This window comes from Carex rostrata, chromosome 5, assembly GCF_964058835.1.
Source record: "Carex rostrata chromosome 5, lpCarRost1.2, whole genome shotgun sequence".
NCBI lineage: Eukaryota > Viridiplantae > Streptophyta > Magnoliopsida > Poales > Cyperaceae > Carex > Carex rostrata.
The window spans coordinates 3323266-3335099 of NC_135922.1; the positions used below are offsets into that span (position 1 = coordinate 3323266).

An 11834-nucleotide genomic window follows, 5' to 3' on the forward strand; every position below is an offset into this window, starting at 1 on the left:
ATCATAAATGACAAACCTTCTTGCCCTTTTTGTCCTTCAGATCTTTCACTCTAGTGCACTCAGGCCTATGTCAGCTTTAATGACAAACCTTTCTTGCCCTTTTTGTCCTTCAGATTATGAGAAAATCCGATTGTGATTGATTTTTCAGTGACAGATTTATCTTGCCCTTTATTGAAGAACTATTTACTCAAAAAAGTTTTATGGAGGAACTGAACAAGTATACATAGATAAGATTAATCACATAAAAACTTTTGTGTGCCTGCATGGGAATCTGAGTAGTTTAAGTTACCAGTACGTGTACATTATTTAGCTCTTCTGTCAACACATGTCTTTTGGCAGGATCACCAGATTAAACCACAATATATCAGTTCCTAGAATAATTTCATCCCAGTTTTACCTAGATTTTTACTTTGGAATAATTACAGCAAACAATTTATGAAATGATTGTTGGTCTGCTGATACCACACTGAACTAGTTGGAACCAGATTTAATGTAAATGGAAATATGCATTTTGTACCAGACTAGAAAGAAGAAAATTTTGAATGAAGCCATTGCTATTTAACTTATTTTTGGAACTTACAGAATGAAAATCCAGTACCAAAAGCACAGTTATTTTCATAATCTGGATGAAGGAAAAATAAAAGTTGATTAGCTAAAGGAAGGTGTAAAATTGTAATTAGAAAGAGAAAAAAAGCAATAAGTTGTACTGAGAGGAGCAAAAGGTGATACCAAATATGTGAAATAACGACAACAAGCTTTGTGTGCCTAAACAAGAGCAGGAGTGTACAAAGCGGCAGTACCCATCTCATGCTCCGAATCATGACCTTTGCCGAATCAGTTGAAGCGATCGCCTGCTTGTGCTCGACTGCCAAGGCAGAGCTCTGTCAATTTCATCATCTCCGTCAATGTCGCCTTCAGATCTCTGGTTTCGTGAGCTTCTTTTTAATTATCAAGGATAAATTGGTGCGGGAGAAGTGGGAGGGAGGGGAAGAGTGGCGAGATAGCGGAGGTGGTGGCGACCGGATTTCTGTGCAGAGATATAACGGATCCAATTTGGATCCGAGAAGATAGGCCATCAGAGCAGCGGAAGCTTGGCGGAGGCTGAAATGGAGAAGAACGGCGGTGAAAATGAGAGACAACGAAGCTTAACGAAGGCTGAAATGGGGACAGGTAGGGGAAGAGCAACGAGATATTTTCCGTTGATGAGTGCGCGCGAATACTAATTTCAGCGAGCGAACGGGAATTTTCAGCGCTTTGCAAGCGATTTGCAAGCTTGCAAATTCTGAAAGCTTTCGTTTCTGCAATTGCCTCTGCATCGTTGCTTTTGCATTTTTGAAATGACACGTCGGATTTGCAAGCGTAATTGCAAGCCGATGCAGATGCTCTAACTCCACTAACTTGCACTAACCCACAATTTCTATGGATTAAAAACTTAAAATAGACCTATACTTGGGCTAAAATTTTTTTTTTTTTTTTTTCAAATTTGTGTTTGTATCAACACTTTTTGAGAATAAATAAAAAATGAAAGAGTTTTTCTAGAATTAACTCTATTCTTATTCTAGCCAAACACAGATTTGATCTTTTTTTTCACATTAGAAGCAGACGTGTCTTTGTAACATTATTTGTTGCACTATCAAGTTGGGCAGGGGGGGTGATTTAGCATGGGGCACGATAACGATTTCTAAAAGCTTAAATCCTACATATTAGTGAAATTAATTTTAAATTTGAATATTTTGAACATTTAAATTTGAATATTCAATGTAGAAACAAACTTTCCCCCCCTTAATACCAGTAATTGTTTTCCTAACCAACTCCACTAAATGCAATGCTAATAGAAGATCAAATATAATGTATTGGAGATAATAGTGGATGCGAATTATAGGAGTTGATTAGCATTGTAATAGTGGTAGGTAGGAGATGCACTTTAAAGGAAATATTTTATATGTTTAATGGACAACGGTTGGTCTTGTTTTTCTTCAATGGAATTATCATCTAAGAATGCAATTAATGTTGATCAAGCAATTTAATACTAGCTAACTACCTCTAAAGAAATATTAATAGCAATTTAATATGGATTGTTTCAGTGTTGCAAACTAATTATTATTTCGTTAGTCAGTTATCTTTTAATTGTGAACCCAAACATTATAAAAATGGTTACTATCAAATGCCATCATGCAACTAATTTTTGTAAGAAAAAATGTATGTAATTTTGAAGGTTTCATAAGGATAAACATGATTTTTTTTTTCTTCAACTAAATAATGAGAAAAAAACAGTTTTTTTTTTTTCATATTATGTAGTTAATTTGTTCATTTATACAAGTTCTCGTAGCTCATAAAAGTTTTGATATCCAGGGTTGAATTATGGTTCAAATCAAACTTCTACACCATCAAAAAATAACTATCTCCATGTACTCATCCCCTCAAACTTTGACAACGATTCATGTTTGAGCCGATTCGAGTGGCCATTGTTTCGCAAATCATCACCCTACAAGCCATCTTCATACCTTTTACAGAAGCTAAGAAATTATGAAATTCTCCACAAGAAATGCGGCCCAAATACGCCTCTTTATCAGAAGTCGATTCAGCAGTTGAACTCAGGTCACAGTATAGAATCAGAATGCAACTATGTGGTTTGGATCCCAATTGCAGGGTTAGGCAACCGAATGCTATCCCTTACAAGTACCTTTTTCTATGCTATTATCACCAATAGAGTTCTGTTAATTCAATTGACCGATGAATTGGTTGACCTCTTTTGTGAACCATTTCCTGATAGCTCATGGATTTTACCTCCTGATTTCCCTATCAAAAACCTAGACAAGATTGATGTTAACTCTAATGTGACATATGGCAACATGCTAGATAAACATGTTATAATAAGCAATGAACCGAATAATACCAAGGCCGAGTCATTGCCCTCTTATGTGTATGTCTATCTAGTTGACAATTATCGTAAGTCAGACATGTTGTTTTATTGCAATGATGATCAAATTGTCCTTGGAAAGGTCAATTGGTTGTTACTAAAATCCGATGTATACTTTCTCCCATCTCTTTGTTCATCATCACCTATGTTTGAAGAAGAACTCGGTCGGTTATTTCCATCAAAAGGGAGTGTGTTCTACCTATTAGCGCACTATTTAATTCATCCCAGTAATAATGTATGGGGATCCATTAGGAGATACTACATGTCTTATCTTGCTAAGGCTGATGAGAAAATTGGTATACAAATACGCGTTTTTGGGTTTACACAAGTTTCTTCTGATGTTATATTCCAACATATCCAAAAATGCTCAAAAATTGAAAGTGTACTCCCTGAACTTGATTTCAATGGAACAAAACCCTTCAAACCTGATGAGCAAAAACATTCGAAAGCAATTTTAGTAGCATCATTGTATACCTATTACTACGAGAAGTTAAAATCCATGTACTATGAGAACTCAGTTAAAACCGGAGAGTTAGTGAGTGTTTACCAACCGAGCCACGAAGAAAAACAAAATACAGAGAACCAATCACACAATCAAAAAGCACTTGCAGATATATATTTGCTTAGTCTTTGTGATGTGCTTATGACAAGTGGTTGGTCTACTTTTGGATCTGTTAGTGCTGGCCTCGCGGGCATCAAGCCAGTAATTTTAATGCCAATTTGGGAAAAACTACCAGCTAGGCCTTGTGTTAGAGAAGCTTCAATGGAACCATGTAATCTTAGTCCTACAAAAGTCAGATGCAATAAGGGAAAGACAATTGAGAAGGAAAGAGTTCAACAATATGTGAAGCAATGTCCAGATTTTGATGGGATCAAGTTATTTGACTAGATGAGTTATTTTTTAAAGGAAAAATTGTAACAGTATGTGAAGCAATTTAAAGATTTTAATAAGGAGATCAAAGTTGTATGACTAGATGATCAGTAGTGATATTTGAAAGGAAAATTAATTGTAACAGTGTGTTAAGCAATGTAACGATTTTAATAAGGAGATCCAAGTTATTTGACTAGATGTGTTTATTTTCTAATCTAAGATCTGTTTCAGATACAATACTGTCAATTTTATGAATATTGAATGTTTTTTTCTATTGACTGTGTGACAAGTTTTATTAGCAAGCACAAGAATTTATAAAAAAACTTATTTGAAATGTTTTTTGGAGGGTTTGAACGCTAAATTTACAAAATTGAACAAATTAAAACCTTCAAACCTGATGAACAAAATCCTTCGAAAGCAATCTTAGTAGTATCATTGTATGCATATTACTACGATAAGTTAAAATCCATGTATTATGAGCACTCGGTTAAAACTGGAGAGTTGGTAAGTGTTTACCAACCGAGCCATGAAGAAACGAAAAAATCGGCGACCCAATCACACAATAAAAAATTAAGCACTAGCAGAGATATATTTTTGCTTAGTCTTTGTGATGTGCTTGTGACAAGTGCTCGGTCTACTTTTGGGTATGTTAGTTATGGCCTCACAGGAATCAATCATCTAATTTTAATGCCAATTTGGTATAGAAAAATACCCACTATGCCATGTGTAAGAGAAGCTTCAATGGAAACATGTAATATTAATCCAACAAAAGTCAGGTGCAAGGGAAAGACAATCGAGAAGGAAAAATTGCAACAATATGTGAAGCAATGTCCAGATTGTGATCACGGGATCAAGTTGTTTGATTAGATGAGTATTTTTTATGTAAACAATTTAGTGAGGAGATCAAGTTATCTATTATAGATTGGTTTGATGGAAATAATTTCCTAATAGGTTATAATTAATTGTACACGCGCGTTGAATTTGAAACATGAAATAAAATTTATTTTCTTTATAAGGTAAAGTGAGTTGCTATATATACTTATATTTTCAATATTTTTTTCTGTACTGATTAGTACTTCAATTTAAAATCCTGAGATTAAATGGCTTCAGACTTAATTTTCATAATCAAATTGTGCACAATTAATATTTATCACTTCATTAATTTTATGTGTATGTCAATTGCATTATCCTTATCCTTATTCCTAATAAAAGAATCTTAATTGCACCACAAAGACTAAGGATAAGGATATATAAGACTTGCCAAGATTCTTTGTGTTGCAACACAGAGACTAAGGACAAGGAAATGTTAACTCTAATGTAACATATGGTAATATGCTAGATAAGCATGTTATAATAAGCAATCATTCAATTAATACTGAGGTCGAGCCGTTGCCCTCTTATGTTTATGTCCATCTAGTTGAGGATTATCATGCTTAGACATGTTGTTTTTTTGCAATGACGATCAAATTGTCCTCGGAAAAGTCAATTGGTTGTTAATAAAATCTGATCTATAGTTTATCCCATCTCTTTACTCAACGCATCTGTTTGAACAAGAACTCGGCCGGTTATTTCCAACAAAAGAGAGTGTGTTCTCTACTAGCACACTATTTAATTCATCCCAATAACAATGTTTGGGGATTGGTCAGGAGATACTACATGTCTTATCTTGCCAAGGAAGATGAGAAAATTGGTATACAAGTACGCGTCTTTTGGTTTACAAAAGTTTCTTCTCATGTTATGTTTCAACAGATCCTAAATTGTTCTAAAGAAGAAAGTGTACTTCCTGAACTTGATTTGAATGGAACAAAAGCTCTCAAAACCGATGAACAAAAGCCTTTGAAAGCAATTTTAGTAGTATCATTGTATGCATATTACTACGAGAAGGCCAAATCCATGTACTATGAGCACTCGGTTAAAACCGAAGAGTTGGTGAGTGTTTACCAACCAAGCCACGAAGAAGAGCAAATACAGAGAGCCAATCACACAATCAAAAAGCACTTGCAGGGATATATTTGCTTAGTCTTTGTGATGTGCTTATAACAACTGGCTATTCCACTTTTGGATATGTCAGTTATGGCCTTGCTGGGATCGATAAAGCCGTTAATTTTAATGACAATTTGGGATAAAAATTTACCCGATCCTCCATGCATGTGTTAGAGAAACTTCAATAGAACCATGTTATCTTACTGCAGCTAAACCCAGCTGCAAGGGAAAGATGATCGATAAGAAAAAAATGCAACAATATGTGAAGCAATGTCCAGATTCTGATATTGGGATCAAGTTATTTGACTAGATAAGTGATTTTTGAATGGAAAAATTGCAACTGTCTGTGAAGCAATGTAAAGATTTTAGTGAGGAGATTTAATTAAGTTGTTTGACTAGATGAGTGATTTTTTTTTTTTTTTAGGATTTGTTTCAGATGCAATGCAAAGTACTAAAGATTTTTATTTATTATAGATTGGTTTGATGGAAATAATTTTGTAAGAGGTAATAATTAATGGTACTCGTTGAATTTGGAAAATGATTTTTTTTTTTTTTCTTTTTAATCTTATAAGTTAAGTGAGTTATTAATTATTATCCACAGTCAAATTGTGCACAATTTTTTTACTCTCTTCACTTTCTTATCATTATTTTTATCCTTGCTCTTAATAAAAAAAACTTGCAAAAGACATCCCAAATTAAATCTCTCTGTCCGAAGCAATTCTGAACTGTTAAATGCGCCATCTGTTTTACTTGGCACAGTGGGGCCCATATGTAGTGTGATGCATTAAATGCGCCAGAAATTTTGGGTTTGGTTTGTTTGAATGCAGCCTGCACTGCTCAAGATGGCCTCCATTTAATATTACATATTCTCTTCATATTTTCTCATTTTATTCATTTCAATGTATCTGATACATGTACATTTGTTAGGTACTTGTAGAGATCTGGAATCATTGCAAGAGGATTGGTGAAGGCATCACTTAGCTGTTCATGAGAAGAGATAAATTACCAGACACACGTTTCCGAGTGAAATGAAACTCTATTTCGGCTTCAACATGCTTTGTGCAAGCATTGGAACCAAGTGATGGGTGGAGCGGTTAGTGCGTGGTATATACAATTCGGCGGACAAGTATTGTGACCAAATGAGCTCGACCTTCTTTACAGCTAAGCTCCTTATTCTGATTACGTGCTACTGTTGGTTGCTTCTTATATGCCCATGGTGCTGTTCGGCAAAGAGGGATTAAGTCTCCTTAATTAAATCTCTTTTAGAATTTTTTAGCTTCCTTAGCCGCTTAATCCTGCCGAATACCGGTTTTTTACACTACAGCAGATCCTACTATCAGAGACCGGTTTTCCGGTCTCTGATAGTCACGGCGCCGGTCGCTGATGCCAAATCCGGTCTCTGATGATAAAAACCGGTCGCTGATACTCCGGTCGCTGAAGGCATTGTCGCTAATGCTCGTCCGATGACGTCACCCAAGTGTTGGTCAAAATCTTTAACCACTACACTAGAGCATCACATGTGACAAGATCTAGTCAATATAGTATTTATCTTATTCTTGGATGAAGTCAATATTTTTTTACAAATTTGATTTAAGGTATGATTATCTAAATACAATATATGAATTAATTAAAAATAATATATATAATAGACGTATCGTATCTTAGAATTTTTAAAATTGTTATATCGCCGTATCTGTATCCATTCAACATAGTATACATCTATAAGAAAATTGGTTCTCAAATTGTTTCTTTACAAAATTTTTGGTGCAAAACACATTCTGATAGCTTGTTTGAAGAATTAAAAAGTATAATGGCATTTGATATAACATCTTTGTCAAATCAGATTTATAGAAGGACACTATTGGAAAATGGGAGGAAGAAATGAGGTGTTGGCGCCACTTCTTCTTTGATCTGCTATGATAGATGGCCTGTTTTTGCTACATATCAGAATATTGAGACTTAGTTATATCAAGCTTTTGGTTTTTGTTTAGTAGAAGGGCTTATATGCATATTTCTGTTTTTTTTGTTATAATACACCATGTGTTGATGTTATGGCTATTTGTTTTCTTACTTAGTTGTTCGTTATTTCCAATGGTTGTGATGGTTACTTTGTAAAGACATTCATAGTGGCTGTGTACCAGCTGTTTGGTATCAGTGTATATACTGTTGCATGATTTTATATTGAGGAGGGTTCAAATGCATTATGATTTTGTGCTCCAATATATTTTACATCTTTTATCTTTGTTTCCAAAGTCCGAACAGTCAATCCAAACTGCTTAACATGATCTTCATGGTAAAATATTCTTGGAGACCAAATTTTATCTTTTATAAACAATTTTTACTATTTTTTTACATAGGTACAATATCACTTTTTCGAATGGTCCAATACCTCCTTAAAACAATGATTTTGTACCTATTTAAAAAAATAGTAAAAAAATTCTAAAAAAATATAAAATTTAGTCTCCAATCATATTTTATTATGAAAATCATGTTGAGTTGTTCGGATCAACTGTTTGAACTTAAAACGGCGATAAAAGATATAGAGCACAAAATCACGGTGCATTTGAATCCTTTCTTCTTTCATATTAATGAAATTGGTGAGTGCCCCACTATTGTCAGAAAAAAAAAAAATTCTGACAATTCGGATAGAAGTTGAAGAGAGCATCCTTCATTGTAGAAATTAGACTCATGAAGTTAAGGCCTCATTTCACTAGTGGAAAAACATGAATCAGGATCGGCCTATCTGGATCGGTTTTCTGAACAAAACCGATCCTAAAAACTAGTTAGATCGGGTTTTTTAGTCAACCGATCCTAATTTGTGAACTATCCGGATCGGTTTTTTATAAAACCGATCCTGATACTATCAGGATCGGTTGTTCTAGAAAACCGATCCTAATAGTTAAACTATTAGGATCGGTTGTTCTAAAAAACCGATCCTGATAGTATCAGGATCAGTTGTTCTAAAAAACCGATCCTAATAGTTAAACTATTAGGATCGGTTGTTTAGAACAACTGATCCTGATACAATTTTTTTTTTCAAAATTGGTTCTGCAAAAAAAAAAAAAAAAAAAAAAAAAAAAAAAAAAAAAAAAAAAATCAGGGTCGGTTTTTTATAAAGAACCGATCCTGATACTATGAGGATCGGTTTTTTATAAAAAACCGACCCTGATTTTTTTTTTTTTTTTTTTTTTTTTTACAGAAGCAATTTTGAAAAAAAAAAATTGTATCAGGATCGGTTTTATTGCTAAAAACCGATCCTGATAGTATCTGGATCGGTTTTTAGCAATAAAACCGATCCTGATAGTTTTTTTCTTTTATTTGAAAAATCTTTTCATATGGTTATGTTTAAATAAATATAAAAAATTACATATTAGAAATATAAGTTAATTATTTAATAGAAATTTTATTTAATTTTTAAATTCTACTTAAATAATATTAAGATCCAACGTAAACTATTTACGGCCGTGCGATGTTGCTATATTGTTTTGCTTTGATGAACTAGTAAATGAATCCCGAATTGTATCAAATTTTATAATGGTGAAATTAATATGACATTCTTTCATTTTAACGGTTCCGATCGACCAAATGCTAATGTTCGTATTCGTTCCTTCACAACCCCACACAACAAGGATTCAAGTCCTATGTATATTATTATATGGCACAAGTCATTGATGCATCATGCATGATTGTATAAAAAAATTCAATAGTCAAAATGACTTCAAAATGAAATATCAATGTCAAATAATTAATTATATTATCACATAAATTTTAATAATATAAATTACATTAATTTTCATCAAAATTACATTAATGAAATGTCAATGTCAAATAGTACCTATCTCCTGTTTAATATTATTTAAGTAGAATTTGAAAATTAAATAAAATTTATATTAAATAATTAACTTATATTTCTAATATGTAATTTTTTATATTTATTTAAACATAACCATATGAAAAGAGTTTCCAAATAAAAGAAAAAAACTATCTGGATCGGTTTTATTGCTAAAAACCGATCCAGATACTATCAGGATCGGTTTTTAGCAATAAAACCGATCCTGATACAATTTTTTTTTTTCAAAATTGATTCTGTAAAAAAAAAAAAAAAAAAAAAAAAAAAAAAAAAAAATCAGGGTCGGTTTTTTATAAAAAACCGATCCTGATACTATTAGGATCGGTTTTTGGTATAGCATAAAAAAAAAAAAAAAATTTGAACTCATGAAATGTACTGTAGTCACAAAAATAGCATCTATATAGCCGCTGCACCCACGCTTAGATATAATTAGCGACTGTCGGTGCAACGGCTCTGAGATTTATTATTATTTGATATAATTTAAGAAGGCACTCTCTTTCATGATATAATTTAGGTATGAATACTTGTGCAACAGACAACTCGAAAGTATGTCATCATGGATCTCATTTGAAAGATAAAATTGTGTAAAAAACGTTCGTGATTTTAGATTTGCAAAATTCTTCACAGATCGTCAGAAATATTGGTTAGATTGAATGGAGAAAAAAAAAACCCACCTCTAAAAACGTGTAAAAAATGGATGAGCGATGTGTCCAGTTTTTATATTTACACTTATACGACGAGGATTAATACTTTCTCGATAAGAGATGAATACTTGTGCAACAGACAACTCGAAAGTATGTCATCATGGAACTCATTTGAAAGATAAAATTATGTAGAAAACGTTCGTGGTTTTAGATTTGCAAAATTCCTCATAGATCGTCAGAAATATTGGTTAGATTGAACAGAGAAAAAAAACCACCTCTAAAAACGTATAAAAGATTGATAAGTGATGTGTCCAGTTTTTATATTTGCACTTGCACGACGAGGATTAATACTTTCTCGATAAGGATGAATACTTGTACAACGGACAACTCGAAAGTATATCATCATGGATCTCATTTTAAAGATAAAATTATGTCAAAAACATTCATAGTTTTAGATTTGCAAAATTCCTCACCGATCATTAGAAATATTGATTATATATTTTTTTGATTAAAATGTAGGAGTCTAGCTCCTAGATTTCATTAAAAAAGACACAAGAAGTGTCAAAGTCAGGTTACAAAACGCAATTAATAAAAGAAACAAAGAAAGTAACTAAAGCATAAAATCCTAAAACAACAACAACCACTGGTACATCTTCTTTTACTGCACCTCAAACCAATTTTCCATCTCTAACAGCACCTCTTGCGCTATTTGCGAGATATTAATTGCATTTTTAACATCCTTGTGTATTGGCATTGACTGAACAGATGCTTTACTGTCTCCGAATTGACCTTGCACATACAACATCGGTTGACCATTTCCCATCCTCTATTCACTAAGTTATCAATTGTTAGAATTCTGTTTTGTAACATTAACCACACAAAAACCATTACTCTAGTTGGTGCTCTAACAGCCCAGATATTCTGCAACCCTGTGTTTTTTTTAGATTGAACGCAAAAACCATTACTCTAGTTGATTAGATTGAACGAAGAAAAAAAAATCCCACCTATAAAAACGTGTCCAGTTTTTTTTTTAAATACTTGATATATTAGGTATGAATACTTGATGTGTTATAGATGAATACTTGATGCATTATAGATGAATACTTGCGCGCGCCAGTTGTAAAATCTTTCAAATATTATGTGGTTCCCAAATAGTAAGTGGTCCCCCTAGGTAGTTAGTAGTTATTGAAGTAGTTAATGACTGGGGGATGAAATGGAAGATTGTTACGGGGGATAGCTAGGTGCTCCCTTCAATATATTACTTAAAATCTCCATTTGTAATATTGAAAAATTGGAGCGTCTAATTAAACTGAAACTTTTATATCTAATTAAAGAGGCGTTAATCGTAAAGTCCTCTTTATTGTCCTTTATTTTGTGATATGTTTCATTTCTGATAATAATCAAATTACCTAATTGTTAACATGTTAACAGTTGTTAACTGTTCACTCATCCTATTAATTACTTGAATTAACACCATTTCATTAAGGTGCATGTACAGTCTGAAATTAGCTGCCATCTGTAAATTCTATCTATTAGCCGTTACAATATCTCTACAAAATAATATAG

The 11834-nt window shown here is 32.9% G+C and overlaps 2 pseudogenes; both read left to right on the forward strand.

Moving 5' to 3' along the window:
* Positions 1–1106: 1106 nt before the first annotated feature.
* On the forward strand, positions 1107–3809 carry LOC144554501 (putative fucosyltransferase 8 pseudogene; annotated as a pseudogene).
* Positions 3810–5123: 1314 nt separating this feature from the next.
* Positions 5124–6084, forward strand: LOC144554502 (galactoside 2-alpha-L-fucosyltransferase pseudogene; annotated as a pseudogene).
* The last annotated feature ends 5750 nt before the right edge of the window (positions 6085–11834 follow it).